The sequence below is a fragment of the Glycine soja genome, chromosome 18, assembly GCF_004193775.1.
Source record: "Glycine soja cultivar W05 chromosome 18, ASM419377v2, whole genome shotgun sequence".
Taxonomy (NCBI): Eukaryota; Viridiplantae; Streptophyta; class Magnoliopsida; order Fabales; family Fabaceae; genus Glycine; species Glycine soja.
In genome coordinates, this window is record NC_041019.1 from 17,346,087 (window position 1) to 17,373,895 (window position 27,809).

The following is a 27,809-nucleotide window of genomic DNA, read 5'->3' on the forward strand; positions in this document are numbered from 1 at the left end:
ATTTATAAATGCCTGATCGTTTTGAACATGTAATTTATTTGTTACGTCCACAACAAAATTATTACTTAATTCTAAAAAAGCATGTATGATATATCGTTGTCTGACTTGACTACACATTGTGGAAAACCGTGTATGATAAATTGTTGTCTGCATTAACATAAAGGGCATGAAAGGACCCTGCACAACATGACTACACATGCAGATCTGATGCAAACTAAAGCATGTCATGTCATTCGTGTAGTTGACAACACATACAGAAAGCATGTGCATGCGTATTTTCAATCTTTAAAAAATGCAGCACTAATATTAAAACTCATCTATATATATGGCACAACCTAACCTTGTAAGAAAGCACAAGTTTCAGTATCAACCCAAGTCTTACAAAAAACTATGGCATTCTTGGGAGAGACAAGCAGTCAGACAGTTATGAACTCCACATCAGGTTTTATTTTTCCAAATGGATCCATTGTTCACAACGACAGTGGTGTTTCCTTCCAAGCTTCCACTCCACTTCCCATTCGAGTACCTAACGGGTGTGATTTTCAAACGTTAAAAACTAGAATACACAATATCCTTAAGCTAACTGACAAGCAATTTTTGGATGAAATTTACTATCGGCAGCCTTTCACGTATGCAGGTAATCAATTTCGGTTACAATGAATGCAACTGAAAGATGATGCTGATGTTAACACAATGTTAATGTGTAATCATGAATTTTCGTTTGTTGGTCCGATTGAGTTATTATGTAGCATTGCTAGAACCCCAGATGGTATTTTAAACTTACTTGAAACTACTATGACCCCTACTCATGATGCCCTGCTATATTACAATGGGAGGTGGAACATGTCACGCCAAAATGAGTTTGTTGGTTACTCATTCACAAGAAAAAATCCCAAAAACTTTGACATTCCCACCGGATGTACCATGGATGAACTGAAGGATTTGATCTAACAAGTTGCGCCTCGTGGGATTCCCCCTTATGGTGTTGATGAAACACAAATGGTAACGCGATTGTTTTTTCGGAAACCAAGTCACCAAGAGTATTCAGAAAAAGTTATAAAATTTGAAATAATTGAACTCAAAACCAACGAGGATGAGATGAAGGTGCTCATTGAGTCTAACTACTGGAAAAAGATTGGGCCAATAGAAATTTTAGCTGTTTTCAGTAAACCTTTACCGCAAATGGAAGACGAGTTGTCCTTATCGCAAAATTAGCATGAGTTAGTTAGTTGTAGTATTTGATGGAAATTTAATTTCGTTCGACTATGTTGAAGTTAATGTACTGTTTGAATTCATGTATTGCATAATCGTTTTCAATTACAAGAATCTCAATTAAAAAAAAATAGATTTCTATATATAACAAACTAATTAATAAATTATTTTTCTTCTTACGGATCAAGTACGGATCACCTTGATCCGGAAGTCTCTTTACGGATCAAGGTGATCCGTACGTTGATCCGTAAAACACTTATGGATCAAGTTGATCCGTAAGTGTCTTACGGATCAACGTACGGATCACTTTGATCCGTAAGAAGAAAAACAAGCAGGGGTAATTTTGGCATTTAATAGCTTTGCTGGGTGCACCAGCAATAATGTTGGGTGCATCTAGCAACACTTTTGATAGATTTATGGGCATTTTGTTGGGCCATTATTTCACATGTGAGATGTGTGCGTGCTTTGGGCTTTATCTGGCCCAATATTTATTTGTTATTCATTTTGAAAAAATTTCAGCCTTAATTGTGAATTCCCATATTTTTGCTGACTTAAAAATCACACTAAATTGTTTCCAACTTTTCATTTTTAGGCCATACTAATTTTATAAAGATAATGTAAAAGCAATGTTATACACAATTATTTTAGTTGGGCCCGAAAAGAGTGCATTTTAAAGTTTAAAATTGTGTTCAATTCTTACGATTTTACTGACTCTCACTCATGGAAATTTGACGTTCGCAATTATAATTTCATAGTATTGAATGTTACCAGGTTGTACAATTTTGAAATGACAAGGCTACCATGAAAATAACTGTAAAATAATTGAAAGTAGTCAGACATGATATTAATGAAAATGGTCAGAGATGTTGACAAGTCGCAATTCTAGATGAGCAAACACTGTACTTACATTTGCAATTATATTATTTAAAAAACAGTTCTCCTTAAGGAGACTCAGTTATTTTTTGTTGACAAAAATAATCTCCTTTAAAAAACATTTGATGCAACAATACGATTAATAGTTGTACGTAAATCCAAATCTACCAGCAATTAAGTAGCAGTAAATAACCATCCAATTTAAATGTGAAAACTTTAAATGCATAAATGTGTACATTGGATAACAAATGTCAAATGGGAATGCATACTTAGTACTTTTTCATACATTGTATTCGTTAACCTCAATGCCTATAATATCTTCTTTAAGCATAAAGAATTTAACATGATCACCAACTGTAATTGGATAAAATCGCAAAAAAATCGTGCCATTCTTGACCAATGTGACAATGTATTTGTTCATTAATAATCCAAACGAGAGTCCATCTTTCAATAGTGCCATCAGGCAACATCACTAAAATCTCATATCATGGGTGTGTTCAAGTATGTAGTGAATTACTTGTTCAAGAATTTCTTGTAATTGAACACAAACTCAATAATTAGGTAAAATGATGATAATAATCAAATAATATATAAATATGAAAGAAATTGTTAATTTAAAATTAAGGATAACTGAAAACCATAGGTTCTTCATCATCTGCCATTGTAGGCACATAGAGCTTTTTACCCAAAGAATGAAATAATGAGCGCTTTGAATCATACTTCATGTCTTTAAAGCTTCTGATATTCATTTGTCTCTAAACAAACATATTTCCTCTGTTTAAGCTTGCGCTTGAAGAAAATGATCGTTGGGGCATTAAATGCACGTACTTCTTCGTGCTGACAAACCACTCTTCATCTCTAGCGTGTTGAACACTTTAACAAGAAATCACTTCCTTTTGTGTTAGAGTAGGTCTGTGTAGTAGAGCTCTTCTTTTAATGGGAATTGAGGAATTTCAAAGCTTGACTTCGTTTATTATTTATAGGATTCATCACATCCTAAGAGAATGTCTCTGCAAAACAGATCTTAGACACATAGTACTAAATGAAGTCTTAAATGCCAACTTTAATGTCATATCAAATCATGATTCCATCTTGCTATCATTTGAAACATCAGATGCAAACTTCGTGAAACATGTTTTGAAATCGCATAAGACATAGCTTTTAACCTTTATATTTGTTTACATCTAATCAAAATAATTAAGGGTCATGATTCGTCTTAAGACATAAATGTCTTTTGACCTAACACTTTTGATACAGGATGTAGAAAAATGTAGCTTGTGACTTTTGACACTACCTCACGAATTACAAGATGGAGAATTGCTTTTTATTTCATGAAGGGAAAGGAGATGTCTTATGATACAATAAGATGGATGCCCTAAAAAATGATGCCATGGAAGGTGGTTGGTTGTGATAAGTGCTTTGGGTTTGGATGATGGGTGGGGCATGTGGTAGAGGCCATTGTTAAGCTATCCTCTTAGAAGCGGAACCCTTGTCTTCAGATCCTTCACCAAGAAATGGTAAAAAAAAAATCAACTAAGATTGGGTTAGTTTGGCAAGAAAGAAACAAATAAAAGAACTCTCCTTATTCAAACATCCCTGATTCTTTTAAAATTTGCATGATTTAGTTGTCCTTGATCTTCACTCAAATAGGCTAACAGGCTCCATAGCTCCAGTATTTGACATACAACAAGAAGTTTTGGGGGGGATCACTAAAATTTGTTGATCTTTCTGAAAACAACTTCTTTAGTGGAATTAAGGTAATTGGTGGAGGGCAATGTGGTATTCAGTTTCTGAATTTGTCTCATAACCTTCTGAAAGGTAGGTTACCAAATTCAATTGGAAAACTGAATTCAGTTTCTGGATTTGAGCTTCAATGAATTAGGTTCCAACATACCAGAGATGCTGGCAAATTTAACCTCATTGGAGAGATTGAAGCTGCAGGAAAATCACTTCACTTGGCGAAATTCCAAATGGATTTCTCAAGTTGTTAAAGCTGAAGGAGTTAAACTTATCTAACAATCTTCTTGAAGGGGAAATTTCAGAGGGCAAACCTTTTATTGACTTTCCTGAGAGCTCATATTCTGGAAATAAAGGGTTATGTGGAAAGCCCCTCAGTCCTTGTAAAGTTTGAGAATTGTTAAGACTATTATTCTTGCCAGAATTCAGAAACATTTGATTTTCGCTTGGTGCAAAACCAGATAACTTATTTCAATTCACATATTTCACTTAGAAAAGAATAGATAGATAGATAGATCTCATATTTCAATTCATTCTTCATTTTTCCTTTCAAAAATAGAAATTTGAGGCAACTATTGGATTTTCTGTACGTTAAGTAGCATTGAACATACAATTTAGGATCCCAGATTCCCGGAATATTGATTAGTGTATTTTATTACCAAAAATATGGGAAGAAATGTTATGCTTAAATGCTTAGAAGTCAAGTATAAAAAGTATCCTAAAATTTCCTAACAACTTCATGAATAGATAATTAAAAAATTTAAAACCCTTAAATTCCCTGTCATTAGATGGATTCAACTAATCTCTAACTGAAAACTTAGTCAAACATTGGATATTTTGCTCGGGTTGTTTACCTTTAACTAAGGAAAAATAACATTTTTTCCCACCTGCTGCCTTCAAAAACTGTCTAGCCATAACTTGGTATAAATAATTAACTTATAAAATATAGTAGTTGCTACTTGCTGAAATACCTCTGTCCTCACACCCGAATAAAAAAGACATTTCTTTATTATAATCAACCCCTTAAATTGATTTAGTTTCCTTGATAGAATAAATTTGGTTGCTTATCGAGACTATGGACCCTCTTGTTAGTTATTTAAGTAGGTGTAGGTGGTCCAAATTTGAATTATTGTGCCAGTGACCTTTCCTTGAGCCTTGCCTGGCCACTATCAAAACTATGCCATCTTTTCCAATCATCACGCGCTTATTTCCTATCATTTGTGACAAGAACAAAAACAAAAAAAGACTGAAACCCATCTTGAAATGACCATTATTGATCATAAAATTAAATAAAAAATACTTTTGCTAGAATATTATTAGAGGGGTTCCTCAGTTATCCCCAGTAGCTGGTAATTCATATAATCAATGCTGTTTAGCGTAATACAACATAAAACTTGCAGGCCATCCTGAAATCACACCACCCTGAATTGAAGTACTGCATGTGGATATTATGCTTCTTTTAAATGAAATCACACCACCCTGAATTGCAGGCCAAAGATATAAGTACCAAATAGTAGCAGCCAAAATGTACCATAACAAATAAACCAGTGAAAGGAGCCCATAGAAAATACAAATTTTATGTTCACTTTTAAGTCTAACTAGTGATACAGTCTTTTATATTGGATTAATGATCGTTTTGAGGATTAAATGCTTGGTAAGACCATTTTATCATTAAAAAAACAACAGATAGCATTCACTGGAGATTTAAAAGTGGTGCATTCATATGAGTTAATGGAAATATGAGCACCATTATATATTTTAAGCATTGCTCATTCTCAGCATTAGTTGTAGGTCTATTGAAAGAAGCCATTACAAAAAGGCACAGAAACTTACTGAGTAAAATTCATGTTGGGGACGCGAAAGAAGAGGTTTCTCATTGTAAGTCTGCATTATCTTCCTTTCTGGTGCACTCAAATGAAGATCTTCAGGGTTGACGACACGGCCTAAAATTTTCAACCTTTCTCTGAAGGGAACAATTGTATCTCCACGAAAACTCTTTACCTTTTCAACTTCATCATCCATCAACCTCTGTAGAAAGGCATGAAACAGATGTTACTTCATCAGAAACACAAACCAAGTCATCAACATTACGCACTTTTGACAGAATTTACATTGTGATATTAACTGATAAATTGACTGCATTAAGGGTCCATCTTACTCTGATGTTTTCTTGAAAATTCAGTGGAAGATCCTTGGAGTAACTTTCCGAAAGTTTAAAGTACAACACAAAACTCATTCCTTCCCCATCTGTTTCACCTTGAAAAGTGTGGCAGGGTAAATAGGAATCTGAAAATCCATAAAATAAGATTGTAAGAATACGTAATCTCAAAACATTAGAGCATATTTAAAAAGTTTAATTTACATACATTTTTAATGTAAAACATTTTTACACAAACATCCAATAGGGAATTCACTTTATCGCCACATCATATTAATGAATAGGATGACACAGTAAAATGCTCAATTCTTATTGGATGTCTGTGTAAAACATAATTCTTAATTTTCTACATGAAAATCTGTATATAAAACCTAGAATAGAAGTGCTTTATGACTTTTTTTGTTGACAATTTGCCATGGTCAGGAAAAGGTAATAGATGGCTAAGGATTAGAATGTAGCTAGGAGCTCACTGTTAGTGGTAGAACAATTCTCAGCAAGAAGTGTAAAAGGGTAACTATATTTTAGAATAAAAAAATGAGTACCTGAACATTCACTACTAGTATGGCTGGAAGTTTCCCTGAAGAGCTCATCACAGGAAGTTCCACAAACCGAGCTATATGGTCTATTTTCCGTGGACATAAGAATACATCAACACCAAGTGGGTAATATCCAGCATGGTTTGAAGCAAATTCTTTCTTCTTGTCCCTGCCATATATATATATTAAAAAGAGGCGAAGTCAAACATAATTCTGTTTATGGATATGTATGTAAAAACTATTAAGGCATATCTGTGTACACATCGTGTATTCATGAAACAAAATACACAGAATCTTAATCTTACTTTAAATAATTTGCTCCTCGAACTTTAAAAGTGCAGGGGTCAATGCGTGACCAACAATCAAGCATTTTCTTCTCAGTTGGACATAAGGGTACCTGAGAACCAGCGAGTGGTCTTTGTAGAATTGTCTTTGAGGAAACTGGATACCATAAAAAGAAAAGAAAAAGAAGTATTAGAACCATTATACACTCACTTTTGCACTATAAGATTCATTGTTCTGAGAAGGTAAGGGTGCATTTGGAATCGTAACTAATCATAAAAAGTAGAATTTAGAATAGTGTAATGTTCATCTATTCAAATTATCATGTATGCTACGTTCAGCTTTGATTAAGAATATGCTAAAAAATTCTTTTATGGATTCTACTACTTTTCCAAAAATCTAACCAAATATCATAGAAGCTTTTAGACATTTTCTTTTTTAATTTTAGAACTACTCTTTCATAAAAAAAAAGCTTAAACATATACGTCCCAACTTAACATTATATATGGCAAAATGCAGAATCATAACTAATAATTTAATATATATCAAATGATATAGTCCCAATGCTTGAAGTGGATGGCAGGTCTATTAAATTAACAATGATCATTAATGATAATAATTCTGTTTCAATAACTTGAACTCACATAGCGTAGCCTTCCCACTCCATTTAAAGGAATGTTTCGTAGGATCCTTCTTCCTTGTACTATTAGGAGGACTAGAACTTAATGATCCCTGATCAGTAGATGGAAGACATGACAAGCAATTGCATGGAAGAATCCCACAGTTGTGCAAATCTCCATCATCCCTTTTCGAGCCTGCATCCACCGAGGAAAATTCATCAAGAAAAACAGGTTCATTTGCTTCATTTACTCTTTTGTCGCATTTACCATGAGAATTTGTGGCATCTGTTGGTAAATATTTGTGTTTTTAATTTAAAATTTATAAATATATATTAATTCTATTTTATAAAATAAAATATTTATTTTAGATTTTCTTAAGATTTTGTTTTAATGAGTCAACTAGTTTGTTATGTTTGTTGTGACAACTGTAGGTTGGTTTTCTAACGGTCATATTTACAACGGTCATATTTTGTTGTTGTAAAATGCCTATACATTTTTCTCTTCCCCTAATTTATTTTTTTTTTCCTTGTGCTTATTGTATGTCATAATGCATTATTCATGTGTTGTCAATTAAATATATTTTGTTACTCTTATTTTGTTATTTAATTCAAGACTGTGCATCTTCTTCGTATTTATTTTCCTTCATTTTTGTTTTATTTTCCAACAGTCTTAAGAGAGAAAAATGTTTTATACTTTCTTCTTGCATAGTCTTTTCTGCAGTAGCATGATGTTGTATCAAAATATCTATAATGGATATGATTAAGTTCCTTTCTAGTAAGCATGAAAAATTAATGGATGAAAACACAATGCATGATGTTCCATTAAAAATGTTTTTATTATATTATGTATTTCCTGAAGTTTTACATTAGTATGAGATTGTTGAAAAATATTTTCTTTGTTAATTGTATTTTTGTTTAAGATAAAATGTTTTTAGAATTAGTTTGTGTGGAAAAAAAAACTAAAGGAAGTTATCTTTTACTTGATCAAATGATCATGTGAACACAAGTCTTTAAAATCAAGACATTTGTTGTTAGGTTTTTTTAATTTCTATTGTTTAACGTTATTATTATTACTGCAAATATTTTGTTGCTACATGTTGACTGATTATTTCTTTATATATAACTCATTGATAAAAGATAAGCCTGGGAAAATATAACACAAAAACAATAAAATAAATATTTTGGTGAAACTTTATATTATGCATGTCATATTCTTAATAGAGTACCTTATAAAAAAAATCTTTATAAGCTACGGAGAAAAAGAGAACCAAATCTGAAATATCTTAAAGTGTGGGGGTGTCTAGTAAAGGTTAATATCCCTATTAATAAGAAAAGGAAAATTGAAAAAAAATATTAATTATATTTTGTTGGATATTTTTTACATAATACTACTTATAGATTCTTAGTTATTAATTCAGAAGTATCTGAAATTTCTAATGGTACTATTATGGAGTCTAGAGATGTGACTTTCTTTGAAAATATTTTTTTTGAAAAATAAATTGTTAAATCTTTGTATGGTTTGAAACAAGCTCCAAAGCATTGACACAAAAGTTTGATTAAGTTATTCTTTTGTATGATTTTCAAATTAATGATAGTGATAAATGTGTGAATGTGAAACAATTTAATAATAATGAACATGTCATTTTATGTTTGTATCTGGATAACATATTGATATTTGGTAGTAAATGAATTTCATAAATGATGTGAAGTTTTTCTTGTCTAGAAATTTTGATATGAAAGACCTTGGTTGTGTAGATGTGATTTTGGGTATTAAGCTTATAGAGAAAAATGATGGTATGATTTTTCTACCCGATCTTATTATGTTGAAAAGCTATATATTAAAGAAGTTTAATTATTTTGATGTGAAACATGTTTCTACTCCTTATGACTCATCCATCAAGTTAAAGAAAAATTTGAGTAAAGGATTTTCTTCACATAAATATTCTCAAAGTATTGGTTCTTTATTGCATTTGACAAACTTCTCTAGGCTTGTCTGATATTGCATATGCAGTTGGTAGATTGGAAAGTAATTGAGGGATTTAGTGATACAAAATTGAAGTTCTGATTTTGATGAAATAAAATTGACAAGTGGTTATGTCTTTGCTTTTTAGCTGGTTGTGCAGTATCATGAAAATCTACTAGACAAATTATTATTTCACATGAAAGCAAAAATTATTGCTTTAAATACTGCTACTAATGAGGCTGAATTTCTTAAAAATGTATTATGCGATTTGTCATTGTTAAATAAGCGTATACCTCCAATTCCAATGGATTGTGATAGTCAAATTGTTATATCTAAAGTGACAAGCAAAATTTTAATGAAAAAAGAAGACACTTAAGAGTGAGACATAAGTCTATAAGAAATTTGATTTCTCATTATGTCATTTTTCTTGACTTTGTCAGGTCAGAAAATAATATTACGGATCTGCTTACAAAAGGGTTGACGCGTCAACAAGTATTTGAGTCATCGAGGGGAATGAGATTAAAACCCATTATTTAGTTACAACAATGGACACCCGTCTCCGTGTGATTGGTGATCCCGTGAATGAAGTTCAACGGGTAACAACGAAATTGTTTGTTGACTAAAGTACACCAAAATGAAATTTGGCGGAGTTGTTCCGTTTCTCATTCCTATGACGAGGTGTATTATAAATTGTGGCAATATTAAGGTTGAGGTATTTATATATGTGTATTTTTGGTAAAAAAAAAATACCTCTTAATGAATCCGATGACAATTATTGTAGGAGTGGGTGTCACAACCCACTCTTTGAGGATTCACCTAGTGAGTGTGGTGATGGGGTCGCCACTGTGAGATATGGGCTAATCTCTAAGTGACACTCACGAAACAAGATACAAGCGCAAGGCCGTGTAACATGCTACCACTGATTAGAACCTAATTGAACGCCAATATTGTAGGAGTTGTGTACTAAAGTCCGGTTAAAGAATATGTAGTTCAAGACAATCAAGTCACTGCATTTTTCTCGGATGGAAGTTCATAAACACTAGGTATAAGGCTCAAACCCGGAAGGTTCCTTATACCGAAATACAATATCACATGCTCTTTCTCTTATATTTTTATACAAATTATCTTTCAGAAAATATATTTTAAAATTTTAAATTATGTGGGGGAATGTTGGTAAATATTTGTGTTTTTAATTTAAAATTTATAAATATATATTAATTCTATTTTATAAAATAAAATATTTATTTTAGATTTTCTTAAGATTTTGTTTTAATGAGTCAACTAGTTTGTTATGTTTGTTGTGACAACTGTAGGTTGATTTTCCAACGGTCATATTTCCAACGGTCATATTTTATTGTTGTAAAATGCCTATATATTCTCTTTCCTCCTTTCTAAAAACATGACAGAGCTACAGTCTTATCCCTTTCTTCCAAAATTTTCTATTTCTTTTCTTATAAAATAATTTATTTCTTGAGAGTAAGAGCATTGATGTTCATAAGGTTTGGGGATCCTTTCGCTGCACACGATCAGAACCGACGGGTTGTCGTATCTTGGGAGAGGAGCGCAATCAGAATTTCTTACCCGTGTAGTGGAGGCGTTTTCTCTCTAAGGATAGCATTTACGCGCTTCAACCCAGGCTATATCTTTCTTCCCCTAATTTATTTTTTTTCCTTGTGCTTATTGTATGTCATAATGCATTATTCATGTGTTGTCAATTAAATATATTTTGCTACTCTTATTTTGTTATTTAATTCAAGACTGTACATCTTCTTCGTATTTATTTTCCTTCTTCCTTGTACTATTAGGAGGACTAGAACTTAATGATCCCTGATCAGTAGATGGAAGACATGACAAGCAATTGCATGGAAGAATCCCACAGTTGTGCAAATCTCCATCATCCCTTTTCGAGCCTGCATCCACTGAGGAAAATTCATCAAGAAAAACAGGTTCATTTGCTTCATTTACTCTTCTGTCGCGTTTACCATGAGAATTTGCGGCATCTACATCTAAAAACTCAGCATCTGAATTTCTAATACTCTCAGAGATATGTGCAGAATGTCATTTTGATAGCTCCCCAGGTTTGTGCACATGTTCAGTTGAAACTCCACGGTTGGCTTCAGTTCCATTCAGAGATATCACATCAGCATATATCAATATTAGCAAAGGTGATCTTATCATATACAATGCATTAAAATAACACATGTTACACATCTAAAATTAATTTTAAAATATCCAAAATAATACCATCAATAACACTCTGGTAGTCATCATCACAGTCTGAGTCAAATACTGCAACTGAATCAAACCATGCCTCCTCAATAGATCCTGCTGCCATAAATTAACAACATTTGAGGAATAAGGATTTCTGAAAATAGTTTTTTAGCTCATTGAAATAGATATCCACTAATTAACTCAGTTCCCATTTACAAATTTTAATTTAAACTTCTTCAGAGGAACTATCTGTGAAGAAAAGGGACTAATCCAACAACAAATGCTTATTTTACAATTAAATTTCAAAACATCCCTTGATATTGAAAAGAGAATATTAGTCTAATACTGTATATTACAAGCCTGACTAAGCCTTCTACCACACACACCACCATTCCAACACCTCTGTCACGTAGAAAAATGTGACTGTGACAAGAACATATTAGAGGTTGATTAAACAAAACACAACAAGAACAACATTGGAAGGAGAAAGAAAGAAAAAAAATAGAAGAAACGGACCTTCAAGCAACCTCGAATTTAATTTTAAGGTTGGAGAAAGAAGTTCTACTCTCTTTTTTTTGTACCTGTTATAATTAAGGCAACCTTCGTATTTTAAAAAATATTAATTAATTATTAAATATATTAATTATATAATTTATGAAAAATATTATTTTAACTAAAATAATTTTATTAAAAGGTAAGAATAAAATAATAGATTGACCCGTGAAAAATAGAATTAACTTTCTTATTATATTCTTTGTTATTCAATCACAACTTATTATATATAACAAACTAATTAATTTTTATAATAAATATTTTAACGTCAAATAAAAATAATAATAAATATATTAAATAATTACATCAATAATGATGTCTAGTAAATTTACCGTGAATCATTAATAAATCTGATAAATATTTTGTACTATCATAATTCATAAGAAAAACTCCCATACTCCGGGTAGGAATAGAAAACAGTTGGTTCGTGCTTTTAATAATGAGAAAGAGTGTAGAGTAATAAAAAATCGAAGCAAAGGATGTGTCGGCCCATACTTTTAATATGAACACATACAACCAATATTTGGATCAACAAAAGGGTAGTTGAATAGTTTTATAATAATTTTTTTTATAAAGGATAGATATCTTTTATGGAAGATAATTTGAATCAGTAAAATTATTATGAGTGGTAAAAAATTTCTTTCAAATATTTAATATAATTGCATAGTAAGTTTCCATAATAGCTATAATACTATTGATTATTTTTTTAAGAGTACCATTGATTATTTAAAAAGTCATTCCAATAACAAATTACTACATATATAAGTTTATTAATTTTTATAATGATTATTTAAATATTAGAATAATGAAATTTTTATAATAATTATTTTAAAAATCATATTATTATTATGATTTTTATTACTATTCCTTTCATTTGTAATTATGATTAAATTAGATAGCAAGTAAGAGTATAATTAATAAAGAAAAAACCTCTTTAAAAAATAAAATAAGTAATGTTATTTCAAACTTTAGAAATGACAAATAAAAAGAAACATTACTTTTTTTGGAAAAATTAACACTTAAAAACGAATAGAAAGAGTGAATAGTGAAAAGTGTAAAAACTTCTATGCATGCCTATTAAATTTAAAAATAAACCTAATTGTAACATTTTATAAACTATTTAGTCCTATTTTAATTTCTTTTAACATGTGTGTGATGTGTGTCTGACATTTCCAAGAAAGCAAAACTTGATAAAGTTCAAAGCTTGATCTCATATTGATCAATCAAAGAACAATCGAATCACCCAAAACAAGGAATTCTCATACAACAACCACAATAGTCGTTGAAAGTTGGCAGCTGAAGAAGGCAAAAAATTGGTGCCACAGGTTGGAGAGGGGAGGGTCCACGTAGGTGAGGCACATGCCACGTGGAGGGATGTGATTGGCCTAGCGTGTGAAAAAAAATGGTGCAGAGTTTTGTGGACCGGGTTTCCACTGGTTGTGGCTGTTGTACGTTTGGCGTTTATCTGACGTCGTTTCACACGCTCAGGTAAAAGTAAAGTTTTTTAGTATCTTTATCAACGTCCGTATTTGGGTGTGGTGAATCCAAAAATGTCTTATAATACCAACGCCTTGTTGCTATATTCATAACCCTTTTCGTCAATTACAATGGGGTTGCCCCAGCAGCTGATTTTTTCACTTTTTCTGGTAATCTAATAAGAAAATGCTTTGTACATGTTAAATGAAAATAATAAAAAACATTTTTATATTAGACATTGGTCGGTGTCGTATTTTAATGTTGGAATAATGAAATAAATTGCATTGATACCTCCTACGTTTTTTTTCTCAAAATTTCACACTGTTTGAATTTTCTTTTTTTATTAGACTTTTTATTTCTAATAATAACTCCTCTTAATAAATAAGAGAGTTATATGATTTGAAATAATAACTCATCTTAATTATTTGAGATATATAATAACTCCCCTTAATAAATAATTGAGTTATTCGGTTCTGTCCCATTATTATTGGCATGCAAGAATAAAATTATCTCTAAATTATTGTTGTTTTAATTTTTTTAATGTAATATTAATTATATTTTTCATTTATATCACTTTATTAATAATAAACTATAAAATCTAGAAATGAATTAATGATGATGCAAGATTAATGTTATAAAATTACAATTTTTTTTAGTCTATTTATTATTTTTTTGTCCATGTAACAACTTGAGACAATAATTATTTATTTTGGGACAGAGGGATTTGTATATGTTTAGTAAGGTTTTTGAGGAGTTTATAACTTAAGTAACTTTGACCAAATATTTTTTATACTAGTTTATTTTAATAACTTATAAAAAATAAGTTAACTTATCGGTTATTATTCTTTTTTTCTTCTCAATATTATTCTCACTAATTTATTTGAAACTTATTTTTATCCTTTTATTCAATATAAAAACTTTTACTTATTTTTTAACATTCTTACAAACACTAAATTGACATATTTATTTTCTTAGTTATATGAAGCTTGGAATTCTACTTATTTATTATTTTTTTCATTTTAAAATATTTATTTTAATGAATTAATATATTTTTTATTTTTATTTAAAATATTTGGTCACTAAAAAAAAGTTGATAAAAAATTAAAATTATAAAAAAATTATTATTTTTTGTTTCAAATTGATATTATTATTGAAAAAAATTGATTTTTAAAAAATATAAAGTGGAAAGAATGGAGTTAGATTTAGTGGAAAAAAAATTAATATTACTAAACATAAAAGAGGAATAGAGATACTGAATTGAGTTAGATTTAGTGGAATGAATAAGCCTCTAACGATGAATAAGATTGGAATTTTTGCAAAAAGATATATCTATATTAATTACTTGACTTTGTTTCAATCAAGATTATCTTTTAAAGACAATACTTGCACTGGAGAGCCATCCACTCTTCTTAAATTTGGGAATTTAAAAAGAAATATAATTGATTTGAGATAATAACACTTGCACCAGAGGGATGAAACAATTAACTATTTACCATATGATAAGAGAACTTTTTTCATTTATATATTGTTAACATTTATAAGTTTCTTCCTTAAATTTTGTGAAGACAGATCAACGTCTTAAAAAAAATTCACGTGACGTTTTGGTCATTTTTGTTCACTTTAATTTTTAAGTGATAATGTAACATTATTTTTATTATTATTTTATTTTGATTACGCTTTCCAATGATAGTATCCGATCATCTTCACCTGTTGATCAACTAATAGAGAAAAAAAAAATTAGTTTATCCTTACATATTCATTACTCTATCCCTTTTTAATCTATAGATTTTATCAGAGATTTGTTTAGGGGACATTTGTTTCACAAATTAATCTACTCCCGGGAAAGTAAGCATAGGAATGTAACATTCTCATAGTTATACAAATTTTAAAAAACTATTCTCAAGGACTATTGATTCATAGGAATGTGGTTACTTTCTCTTTTACTATTTTTTATATCTCATTATAATTGTCGTGTAAGAAAAAATTTATTCTAAAATAATTGTTATTTTAGCTTTTTAACGTAACATTAATTATCTTTTTCAATTTATAACCCTTATAGTATTAATGATGGACAACAAAATCTATAAATAAATTAATAATGATATAAGGTTAATTTTGTAAAACTATCACTCCCTTTCATCTATTTATTATTTTTTCTTGTTCTATGTAAAACGACCTAGGATAACAATTATTTAGGAATGGGGGAGTATGTTTTTCCGTGATTTTATTCCCATTAAGAGGGATGAGCATGTGATATTCTCATGGAAATATGGGAAGTGATTTTGTAATACACATGTAAATTTTATTTAAATTATCTTGAATTTTAAAAAATAATCCTAGAATCAAACACTTTTTTAAATATATTCAGGAATAACATTCCTTGTCATATGATTCATAGGAATATAATATCATTTCGTGAAACAAACATAGGGTCGGCCTTGGGCATAGTTCAGAGGTGAGACAGTCCATGGTCATGACTGAAATGGCCCCCAAAAAATATATAGTTGTGTATTAAGTTTTTTTCTATGTTGTTTTATATTATTTTCATAAATGGGTGGAAATTATTTTTCATTTTATCTGTCTTTGTATTCAAATTAAAATATGACATGTGAATAGAAAGTACAAAAGATTTAGTTTTCCCCCCTAATATTTTATATCCTTAAATTCATGTTAACATATTAACATATTAACATATTTGCACAACTGTGGAATTTTCAAGTAAGTATAACATATTAACATGTAATGAACCTATTAAAATAACTTTGTGTTTTTTTTTAAGAATTAAAACTTGTACCATATGAGACTTGTGAGTAGTCAATACCCACCAACTAATCACCACTACCCAGACAATGTCTTAGTGGACATCATGGGTAGTTACCAACTTGGTCACTGTCAATCCCTATAAGACAATGAACGACGTATGAATAGGTAAGTTACATTCCATTCACCATACTCATTCTAAATAGACATTGACTTTAACATCAGAGTCCCTTTTTAGGTACCTCACCCCGCCATTAGAGAAGGAGCTCAGAAATAATGGGAGAAGTCTACTCACAGATCAGACTAAGAAGAATCTGGTGAGAACGTTTGGCACTCACAGTGGGGCCAGAGTGAAATTTCCTTCAATCACAAAAGTATATGGTAGCGACTAGGAGTTCAATGTTAAGGTCAACTACCATGGAAGGAAGTTCAGGAACACAAGGATTTAGATAGCAATTGGAGGCTCTACAGAAGAAGAATGCAAAGGAAATGGTTGCATTATGACAAAAACAAGAAGTAGATATGCAAGCTCTGTACCAAGAAAACGAGGTCATCCAAGTGTAGTTACAACAATCACATGCGAACACGCAATAGACGGTTCCAAACCACAGTGTAGCAGCATAAGAAAAACACTCTTCACATGACACCAATTGTCATACAAAAATGGTTGGACGATCCAATCATAGTTCTAAGAGACAATCGATCAAGTTACGTAGACGACATCCTTTTTTCAACAGAATCCTTGATGCTCCCCTTCCTCTAGGATGGAAGCCTTTGAACATTGATCGATATGATGGAACAAAAAACAATGATGAACACTTGGAGGCATATATTGCCCAGGTAAATTTATACACTAAAGGTGATGTCATTACATTTAGGGTCTTTCCAAGTTCCTTGAAGGGACCCGCACTAACAAGGTTGCATCAACTTCCCCCTCGAATGATCGACTCTTTTGACACACTTGCTGAATGTTTTGGTGCCCAATATGTCACATGTCAACCTCATCATAGTATTGGTAGCACTGATCAACCTACAGTAAGCATATAAACAAGTCACTACACGATTTCATGGCCCGATTTTCACAAATCGTGATTAGAATCCAAGATCTCGAACCTAGAGTAGCCCTTCATGCCATGATAGCGACACTAAAGCCAAAAGCGTTCATAGACAGTTTGTGCAAGAAGAGGTCAACCAATGATAAAGCTAACGGCCAAAGAAGCCTTATTCTCACAAAGAAAGGCTAAAGCCTATCAAAGAGAAAGATTTCAAAAGGTAGCCAAGGCAGTCGAAGTATGCAACATATACCCCTCTCCTTGAAAGTCGAGCATGTATCCTAAAGGAAGCATTCAATGCAAAAATACTTGTGCTACCACCATCGGCGAATTCTCATAGCCAGGCCAATCATACCAAACAATGCAAATATCATTAGAACTATGGTCATTGTACAAAAGAATGCATAATTATAAAGGATAAAATTGAAGAATTGGTTTAAAGAGGATGTTTAAATCATTTTGTAATCGTGGTAGTTATAAAAGAGGAGTCAGAGGTGGCTGCAGAGGCAAATTCAGAGGTGGATACATTGGAGGTCGGGGCAACAATAATCAACATCTTGAGGGAGAAGGCGAGCAAAGACAACAAGAAAATCCCCTTGGTGTTATTCGAGGTGTGATCAATTACTAGTGGTTTTGCTGGTGGAGTTTGTACAAACTCTACCAGAAAATGACATCTTTGTAGATGCAGACCACCAATCACATTCATAGATGCAGACTTCGTAGGGAATGATCCAACATAAGATGACCCTATGGCGGTTACAATCGTAATAAATGGTTGGGTAGTTCGGAAAACTCTAATTGAATAGGGAAGCTCTACTAGCATTTTATATTGGTCTATCTTTGAAAAATTAGATGTTTCTCACAATCTTATACAACCTCGTGAGAAACTTGTAATAGGTTTTGCAAGCAAATGAGTTCATGCTAGAGGAAAAATAGACTTATTGACTACTTTTGGCTCAGGAAAGCTTTCCCAATCATTGGCGGTGCCTTATGTTTTGGTGGAATCAGATACCTTATAATGTCCTACTTGGTAAGCCTACTTTAAACAAGTTAGGAGCCATTATTTCTACACCTCATTTAGCAATGAAGTTCCCCTTATTCGTAGGGGGAATTGTCACTGCCAAGGTTGATTAGTCGATGCTCATTAATGATATATAAAATTTTTCAAAATCGAGACATACAACATAAAGAAAGAAGCAGAGAAAGAGAAGGCATTGATATCTAGTATCAACATTGTTGTCACTACCTTGGAGGATCTTGATCCCTAATCAAATTTCGAAAATCGATCACCAGCACCCATAGAAGACATTGAGCCCTTCTAGATCGGCAGGAAGTCACATCAATGCACCAAAATTGACAAGAAAATGGAGGATGCAATGCGAAAAGAAGTAGAGAAAGTGCTCCTAAACAACACCAACCTGTTTTCTTGGAACGCACCTGAGATGCCAAGCATTGACCCCAACTTCATTTTCCACAAGCATGCAATTTTCTCTTATGTGAAACTTGTAGCTCAAAGAAAATGCAAACTTGTTGAAGAGAGGAGAAAGGCTATGGAAGCATAAACTGATAAATTGTTGAAGGCTGACTTCATTCATGAAGTAGACTATACCACTTGGTTAGCAAATGTAGTCATGGTGAAGAAATCAACTAGGAAATGAAGGATGTGTGTAGATTAGACTGACCTCAATAAAGTCTACCCCGAAGATGTTTATCTTTTGCCCAACATCAATAGATTGGTTGATGAAGCACATGGGTCCAAATTAATTAGTTTTCTAGACGTCTACTCGGGCTTCAATCAAATCAAGATGTTTCCACCTGATTAAGAAAAAAACAACATTGATCACCGATGAAGCCAACTTTTGTTACAAGGTAATGCCTTTCGGCCTTAAAAATGCAGGTGCCATGTGCCAAAGCCAAAGGCTCATGGATAAAGTTTTCAAGGAATAGATCGAAAAGAATATAGAAGTGTACGTAGACGATATGGTCGTGAAGTCACTTTCTCCTGATTAGCACGCTCGTGACTTGGTTGAGATCTTTATACAGCTCAAAAAACACAACATGAGGTTGAACCCTGAAAAATGCATTTTTGGGGTTGAAGGTGGTAAGCTTTTAGCTTTTATGTTAACCTACAGGGGAATAGAAGCAAATCCAAAATAATGTGAAGTTGTCATAGCAATGAGGAGTCTAGAAAATGTGAATGAAGTCAAAAAATTGACAAGGAAGCTAGCCCCTTTCTCTCTCGATGCTTGCCCAAGATGGCGGAGAAGGCAAGACCATTCTTCAGACTGTTGAAGAAATCACAGAGTGACTTTGTTTGGGATGACGAGTGTGGAAAAATGTTTACAGAACTTAAGAATTTCTTGGCGACTCCTCCAATCCTAACTTAACCTTCACCAATAGCTAAAATCCTACTCTATTTATCTATTTCAAATATAGTTATTAGTTCAATATTGATGTACGAAGACAGTAAAAAAAACTGTCGATCTACTTTACTAGTAGAGTCTTACGAGGGGCTAAACAAAGATACTAGATGATTGAAAGCTAGCTTTATCGCTAGTGAACTTAGCAAGGAGGTTGACTTTATACTTTCAAAGTCATCAAATTAAGGTCAAGACTGACCACCCTATTAGACAAGTTTTTCAAAAGCTAGAGCTCGCTGGAAAAATGGTCACATGGTTCATGGAGCTATCTGAGTTTGGATTGAAATTCCGGTCACAAGAACCTATTAAAGCTCAATGCTTGCTTGACTTAATGTCAAAGCTTCCTCCTAAATCGAGCAATAGTGATGGAGGTGATTAGTGGATGCTCGATGTTGAAGGAGCTTGTAACCCCAAGAGTAACAGAGCAGGAATAACCCTTGAAGGACTTGGAGATATCTCACTCGAACAATCATCAACGTTTGATTTCAAAACTTATAACAATCAAGTTGAGTATAAGGCTTTGATTGTAGGGTTAAAATTAGGAAAAGAAGTCGGGTGTGTTGGATCGAGTGGCCTCAGAATAATTAAGAAGGGGGGTTGAATTAATTATTTCTAAACCTTTACTAATTAAAATATTACTATTCTAAGGCTTTTACTAAATTGTTAAGAGAATGAGGAGTAGAAGAGAAACTTAACAGAAAGTAAAAGCGGAAATTAAATGCACAACGGAAAGTAAAAGAGTAGGGAAGAAGGAAACAAACACACAAGAGTTTTTATACTGGTTCGGCAACAACCTATGCCTACATCCAGTCCCCAAGCGACCTGTGGTCCTTGAGATTTCTTTCAACCTTATAAAAATCCTTTTACAAGCAAAGATCTACAAGGGATGTACCCTCCCTTGTTCTCTTTGAAACCCTAGTGGATGTACCCTTCACTAGAACTGATTCACAAGAGATGTACCCTCTCTTGTTCTCAGTCAAACCCAAGTAGATGTACCCTCTACTTGTACCACAAAGGATGTACCCTCCAATGTGTTAAGACAAAGATCTCAGGTTGTTAAGCCTTTGATACTTTGTGAATGGGGATACAAAAAAATTCTCAGGCGGTTAGTCCTTTGAACACTTTTGTATAAGGGAATGGGAAGAATCAAAAGAATTCTCATACTATGTCATTTTGAATTCTTTGACAAGGGAGAAGGGAGACATAAAAGAATTCAGGCGGTTAGTCCTTTGTTCTTTTGGAAAAGGGAGAAGAGAGACACAAAAAGAATTCAGGCGGTTAGTCCTTGGCGAATTCTTTTTGGCAAAGGGAGAAGAGAATGAAAAAATGAAAAGCACAAGTTTTCAAGGTTTGGAATACCAGAAAACTTCATAAAGCTTTTGGTACAAAGAAAAAGAAGAAGTTCAAAGAGATTGATTGGATTGTTAGAAAGATTGAAAGAATGAATTGATTGAAAATGCAAAACAAAGCCTTGCTTTTATAGACTCTTCGTGTCTGGTCAAGAAGACCACTTAGAAGAGTTATAACTTTTAGAAAAACTTAAAACCAATTTGAAAAAGTCAAAACCTTTTTGAAGAGTTACATCTTTTGATTTATTCAGAAACAAACACTGGTAATCGATTACCAAATTAGTGTAATCGATTACACAAAGCTTTTGTGTGAAAGAATGTGACTCTTCACATTTGAATTTGAATTTCAACGTTCAAAGCCACTGGTAATCAATTACCAAAACATTTTAATCGATTACAGCTTTTTGAAATTAATTGGAACATCGTAAATTCAATTTGAAAACTTTTTCAAAACAATTTTGCTACTGGTAATCGATTACAACAATCTGGTAATCGATTACCAGAGAGTAAAAACTCTTTGGTAAAAGGTTGTGTCAAAAACTCGTGTGCTATTCAAAGTTTTGAAAAAAAATTTAATACTTATCTTGATTGAGTCTTCTCTTTATTATTGAATCTTGATTCTTGATTCTTGAGATCTTGAACCTTGAATCTTGATTCTTGACTCTAGACTTTCTTCTTGAGTCTTGAATTCTTCTTGATTCTTATCTTGAACTCTTGAATTGTTCTTGATTCACTTGAGTTGTTCTTTGATTGATCTTTGATTCACTTGAGTTGTTCTTTGATTGATCTTTGAACTTTTTGTCATCATCTTTGTCATCATCTTTTGTTATCATCATTGTTATCATCAAAACACCTTTGAATCACCTTTGATTCACCATGAAGCTTTGCTTCTACAATCTCCCCCTTTTTGATGATGACAACTTCTAAAATCAAGAAATACACACACACACTTTTTCCTAGTCGATCACTCACATAAATTCTCCCCCTTTGTTTTTGAATTTATGCTTATCTTTAAAAATAAGTTGATTACTCATGTGAATTCTTGATTTAATCCCATTTCTCTCCCCCTTTGGCATCAACAAAAATCCAAAGTGCGTATCAAACTTAAAGTATACAGATATAACTTAAACATCCATACAATCTTCATGGAAAAATATCAACCAAACCATGAAGCAAGAATCATGAAGTAACAATCATAAATAGATTAACTATAAAATCCACATAGTCAAATAACATACTTGTTCAACCATACCATGCAAATAAGGAAATAGTAAATTGTTCAAATACCATAATAATATAGCCAAAATACAAGGCTGAAAATCAAAGTACTAATAATATTAAAATATAATTCTAAGATGATGGTGGCGGTGGTGGTGGAAGATCAAAGCTTGACCAGATGTAAGATACATCTTCTTCAACTTTTGTCATTCTTGACTCCATTTCATTGAAGCACATATCCACTTGCAATTCCAAAGTATCAAACCTCTCACCAACAAAGGTTTGAAGACCATCAAACCTTTCCATAATCTTTGAAAGAAGAGATGAATCTTCTCTTTCGTGTCCTTCTTCACCAACATTTCTAGCACCCTTCTTCACCCAAGAGCCATCATGCTCCTTTATATAACCAAAGGATGCTATGACTGAAGCGCCTATAAGGAATGATCTCTTGATTGGAACATAAGGTTTAGAATCAAGAGGGATGTTAAAGTGTTGAAGGAAAAGGGTAACAAGATGAGGATAATGCAATGGGGCATTCAATCGCAATGCTTTATGCATGCGATATCTAACAATGTGTGTCCAATCAATTTGTAAACCTTTATGAAAGGCCCACATGACAATGAGATCTTCTTCAGAAACCTGAGCAAGGTTTGAAGATCTAGGGAGTAAGATGCGAACAATAAGGTAATGGAGGATGCGGCTCTCAAAAGCCAATGAACCGGCAAGAAGCCTTCCGGTCATATCCGCTTGGTTGGTGCAAACCAACCGGCGGGCATCATGCACAGAAAAATTGAATTTCCAATCATCAATCAGTGCACCCTCAAAAGGCACACCTTCACTAGGCAATTTTGTTAAATCATAAAATAGGGATTGGTCAATGACCATCTTAATCCCATAGATTTCAGACATTAGGATACCTTCATGAATTTCTAAATTAGAATAGAAAGCTTTGACTAATTCAGAATAGACAGGTAATTTTAGAGACATGAATGGAATAAGATTGGAGTTTTCAAAAGCTTCGAAGCATTCAAAATTCTCATTTGAGAAGAACTCCTTATCTATGAATTTTGGGTCTACATTGGAACAAGATGAAAAGAGGTTTGTGTACCGTATACATTATTCCTCTGATGAGAACAATGATCCAGAGGGAATGGAGGGAGGAATTTGTGTTTCCTGTGACCCGGAAACAAAAGAAACTCCTTTTAGTTTGACTTATGGTACTGACACTATGATTCCAGTGGAGGTCAGTGAACCCTCGGGAAAAAGAGTCCAATTTGAAGAAGCACTTAACAATGAAAATCTAGCCTTGGAACCTAATTTGATTGATGAGGTGAGAAATCACACTTAGATTCAAGAAGAAGCTTGTAAGAGAATAGCAACTCGGAAGCATGAGTCGAAATTGAATAAAAAGGGATTTAGAGTTGGCGATCTTGTATAGAGAATGAGAGGAGAAGCACAGAAGGACCATGCTAGAGGAAAAATTACTCCAAACTGGGAAGGACCCTTTAGAATCACTGCAAAAATGCAAAATAGAGCATACCGACTTGAAGAGCTTGTTGGAAAGGTAATTCCGAGGACCTGGAAAGCAACACACTTGAACGATATGTAACATCCAAAAAATGCAATTATAGTAATTTTTGAGGTATTACTATTAGAAATAATAGTAATGATAGCTTAGCAAGGAAGTTATTAAATTAATGGAGTTATAATAGATTAGGAATAAAGAAAAAATGAGGAAAAAAAACTCATTTTTAGTAAGAATTAGAGAAAGTCAACAAAAGTCAACAAGGTCAACCATAGACTACTAGAGTCAATGGGAAGGGATTGACTTTTGTCAACTCATTAATGATATTGTGATAAATATGTGTAACTATTGTCAAGAATAGAAAATTAGAGTTTTAATCGCACAAATAGTTTGCTTAAGAGTTTATGATGATTTCAATTAGTGAAATTAATTGTTTAAGGTAATTAGTGATTTAGAAATTTGTAATTAAGGTAATTAAACATAATTAAGTTTAATTGAGCCTTGGAAAAATAATTTAGGGAAAATGTACTATGTAAAATTCAGTTAATTGTTTGCTTGAGACCCAAAGGGACCAAAAACACCTAAAAACCCTAACCCTAACCTTAATTGGGCATCGTATGGGCCCAATTGAAATCAAAACTTGGACCTCAAGACATGGAAGGGTGCACTGTCCAATAATAAGGGTAAGGGGAGTCATTTTTATTTTTAAAAGCCTCTCTCGTCTCTCACACTCATTTTCATGATCATTTTCTCTTCCTTTCTTCTCTAACTCTCTCCATTTTCTCTAACTTCTCTCTATTTCTCCATAACTTCTCTCTAAAGTTTCTCCACTACCACAAAGGCTCATCCATCCAATTTCAAGTATGTTGAAGAGGAAGAAATTCTCTACAAGGGAAACCCATTTTTGTTGCATTTCAAGCTAGTACTTATGAGGTATGAGACCAATTTCTCTCTGTGTAGTGATGTTTGAGACCAATTTCGAAAATAGATTCATAAAGCTTTCTATATTGACAAATTTCATAAGATTCCCCCAAGAAATGAATTTTCTATGCTTTCTACAAAATGACCCTTTTGTTGGATGCTTTCTTTCAACCTTTGCTGCTTGTTTTGTGAACTAAGAATGATTATGAAATTATACGTGATTTTGATTAATATATCTGAAAAATATACATGAAAATATTTAAAATTTGGGGTCACTCGTAATTTAATTCACTAATATGACTAGGAAGCTAATTAAAATGGGGAGGAGCACGTGCAACGGATTTGGATTGTTGTCCTGTTCCTACATGTGTTAATAAAATAATTAGTTCTCTGTTTGTGGTGACACTATAATGATGTGTGATACCATTTTCAAATCTTGACATATAATGATTTCTATAGCGATAAAGTTTATGAAATTACATTAAGAGAGAAGTGAGATAATGATTTTATAAGATGGAGGAACAACACTATGATAAAACAAAGTATGTGTTACTTTGTGGTTCATTACTAATTGTATAGATTCTTAATTGTGCATTGTGATACTATTCCATGAACTATACTTATAATGCTTATTGAATAGTGTTATATGTCATTGAAATTACGAGGAGAAGTTGCTATAAAATTGTATCAGGGAAGTGATAAATTATGCAGAGGTAGTGAATAAAGATTTCCTAATGAAGTAATTGTTTCTATGACTTATGAATTGTAGTGAAGTTATGAATTAATGTATGAATCTTATAGTCTTATAATGGTGGAGACATGATATGATACATGTCTTATTGATGGTATTGCGGTTAATCTTATGATTTTATTATTGTGGTAATATGATATATTATATGTTTTGTGGATGACACGAGGGCTAATACCTTAATTGTATGTATGAAGGTGTATGGATTCTATGAATATCGTACTATTTTGTATGAACCTTATGATCTTAGTATTATTATGCAATGAACTCTACAACTCTAATGTTTTTGTCTTGTGATATATTTATGCTTGTGTTTTGGTGAGGCCAAAGACCTCTGTGTAAGACTATTATGTAAACTTTCATATGCACTTGTTGATTTCGTATTGTGTGTTTTATATAATGAAACTTGAGGGTTGTAGTACAACTCCTAAGTTTTAATTAAAAGAAAAGTTTAATTAAGAAGAGTAATGTTAAAGGAAAATGGTAGCGTTACTTGGTTATACTTGTCGCAACCTATCCTACGACGAGAGTGTGGCGAAAAGCCAAAGGAGCGTCTCCCAAAAAGGAAAATATGTAGGAGTCACCACCAACGTTTATTAGAGGAAAACGTTAGAAAAACCAAAAAGAGGTTTGCGAATTTTGAAAATAAGGGTTTGAGAGTTGTTTACGCATAGGGAAGGTATTAGCACCCCACGCGCCCGTCACAGGGGACGACAACCTTTAATCAAGTATGCGAAAACGTGACTTCAATATTATTTATTTTCCCTTTTTATTTTATTTTTATTTTTTTGGGGTTGACAAGGGTGTTGCCCTTGCTCCTACGTATCCTCAGGTGCAATGAGGAATTCAGACCTACGTAGTTCTTTAAGTTTGAAAGTTTGTGTGTTAAATTGATTTTATGTTTTTTGAAAGACTGATTTTAATTGCGAACAAAAGTCGTTTAAGGCGTTGGACCTTGAAACGATGTTTTAAAATTTGAAAAGCGAAGAGAATCATTAATGTGTTGGACCTTGAAACGATCTCAAGTGATGTTTGATGAAAAGCGGAGAGAATTGTTGAGGCATTGGACCTTGAAACGATCTTTTAAACTTGAAAAACAAAGAGAATCGTTAAGGTGTTGGACCTTGAAATGATCTCAAGTGATATTTGATAAAAAAAAAAAAGAAGTTAGTTATGCGTTGGTTTTATCTTGGTTTTGTTTATTAACTTTCAATCTTTTCGAAGACAACTTTACAACACTTAGTGTTTGGTTTAAGATTGAACTTTACAAAGAAATTGAGATTGGAGATGATAGATGAAGAAGATGAATGTGCATAAAACAACAAGGGGGACCCCTAAGGGTACATAGATCACATTCAATCCTCAAAAATAAAAAACTATCTGGCGATCGCACGAAGAACGCCAAATAAGAAACAAAGTGAGGAATGATCGCGGTCACAATTTGATAGCACTTCAGCCTCGTTTCCTCTTCTTTCTTCTTCTTCTTTCTCTCTTCTCTCAATTCCTGACCTTTTGGACCTTCCAACCCCTTGATCAGCCTCCATTCATGCCTATTTATAGGAAAAACAAGCATTTGGGACCATGGAAGCTCGCCTAGGCGATCTGAGACTTAGCCATGAAGCCACTGGCTTGCCCAGGTGAGCTGGTAACTTAACATGGAAGCAGGCGAGCCAGAGGCTAACTTGGGCGAGCTAGGGGCCAAGAAATTCAATGAAAAGACCCTTTTGCCCCTCATTTTGGTATCTTTCACATTCTTGATCAAAACATTGAATGACACTTCGTTTTTTGAGTAATTGGTGTTAAACCACACAGGTTGGCTAGTAAGAATAAAAAACATCAATGAATGACAGTCCCCGAACGAAATTAGGGTATGACAGTTGTGATGCAATCCTACCCCTAAGGGTATTGGATAGAAGACTCAAAGAGGCTTGGGCTAGAGCTACTAAAGAAGGCCCAAGGGTTCTCATGAACCTTAGGATAGATTTTTGAGCCCATGGGTCAAGGTTGGATCCACTCTTCTTTGTAAATATTAGAATAGGTTTTTCCTTCTTTTGGGCCTTGTATTTTGACCATTCTAGTAGTATAGGGTTTTAGCCTTGTATTTCAGGGCATTTTGAGTAGTCTTTGTAGTAGGAACTTTTTTTTGTATTTTCATGTATTTTGTCAAGGAGGTGAGCTTAGTTTTTAGATGGGTGTG

At 32.7% G+C, this 27,809-nt stretch overlaps 1 pseudogene; it reads right to left on the reverse strand.

Moving 5' to 3' along the window:
- Positions 1–5,135: 5,135 nt before the first annotated feature.
- LOC114397026 lies at positions 5,136–11,715 on the reverse strand (annotated as a pseudogene).
- Between the last annotated feature and the right edge of the window lie 16,094 nt (positions 11,716–27,809).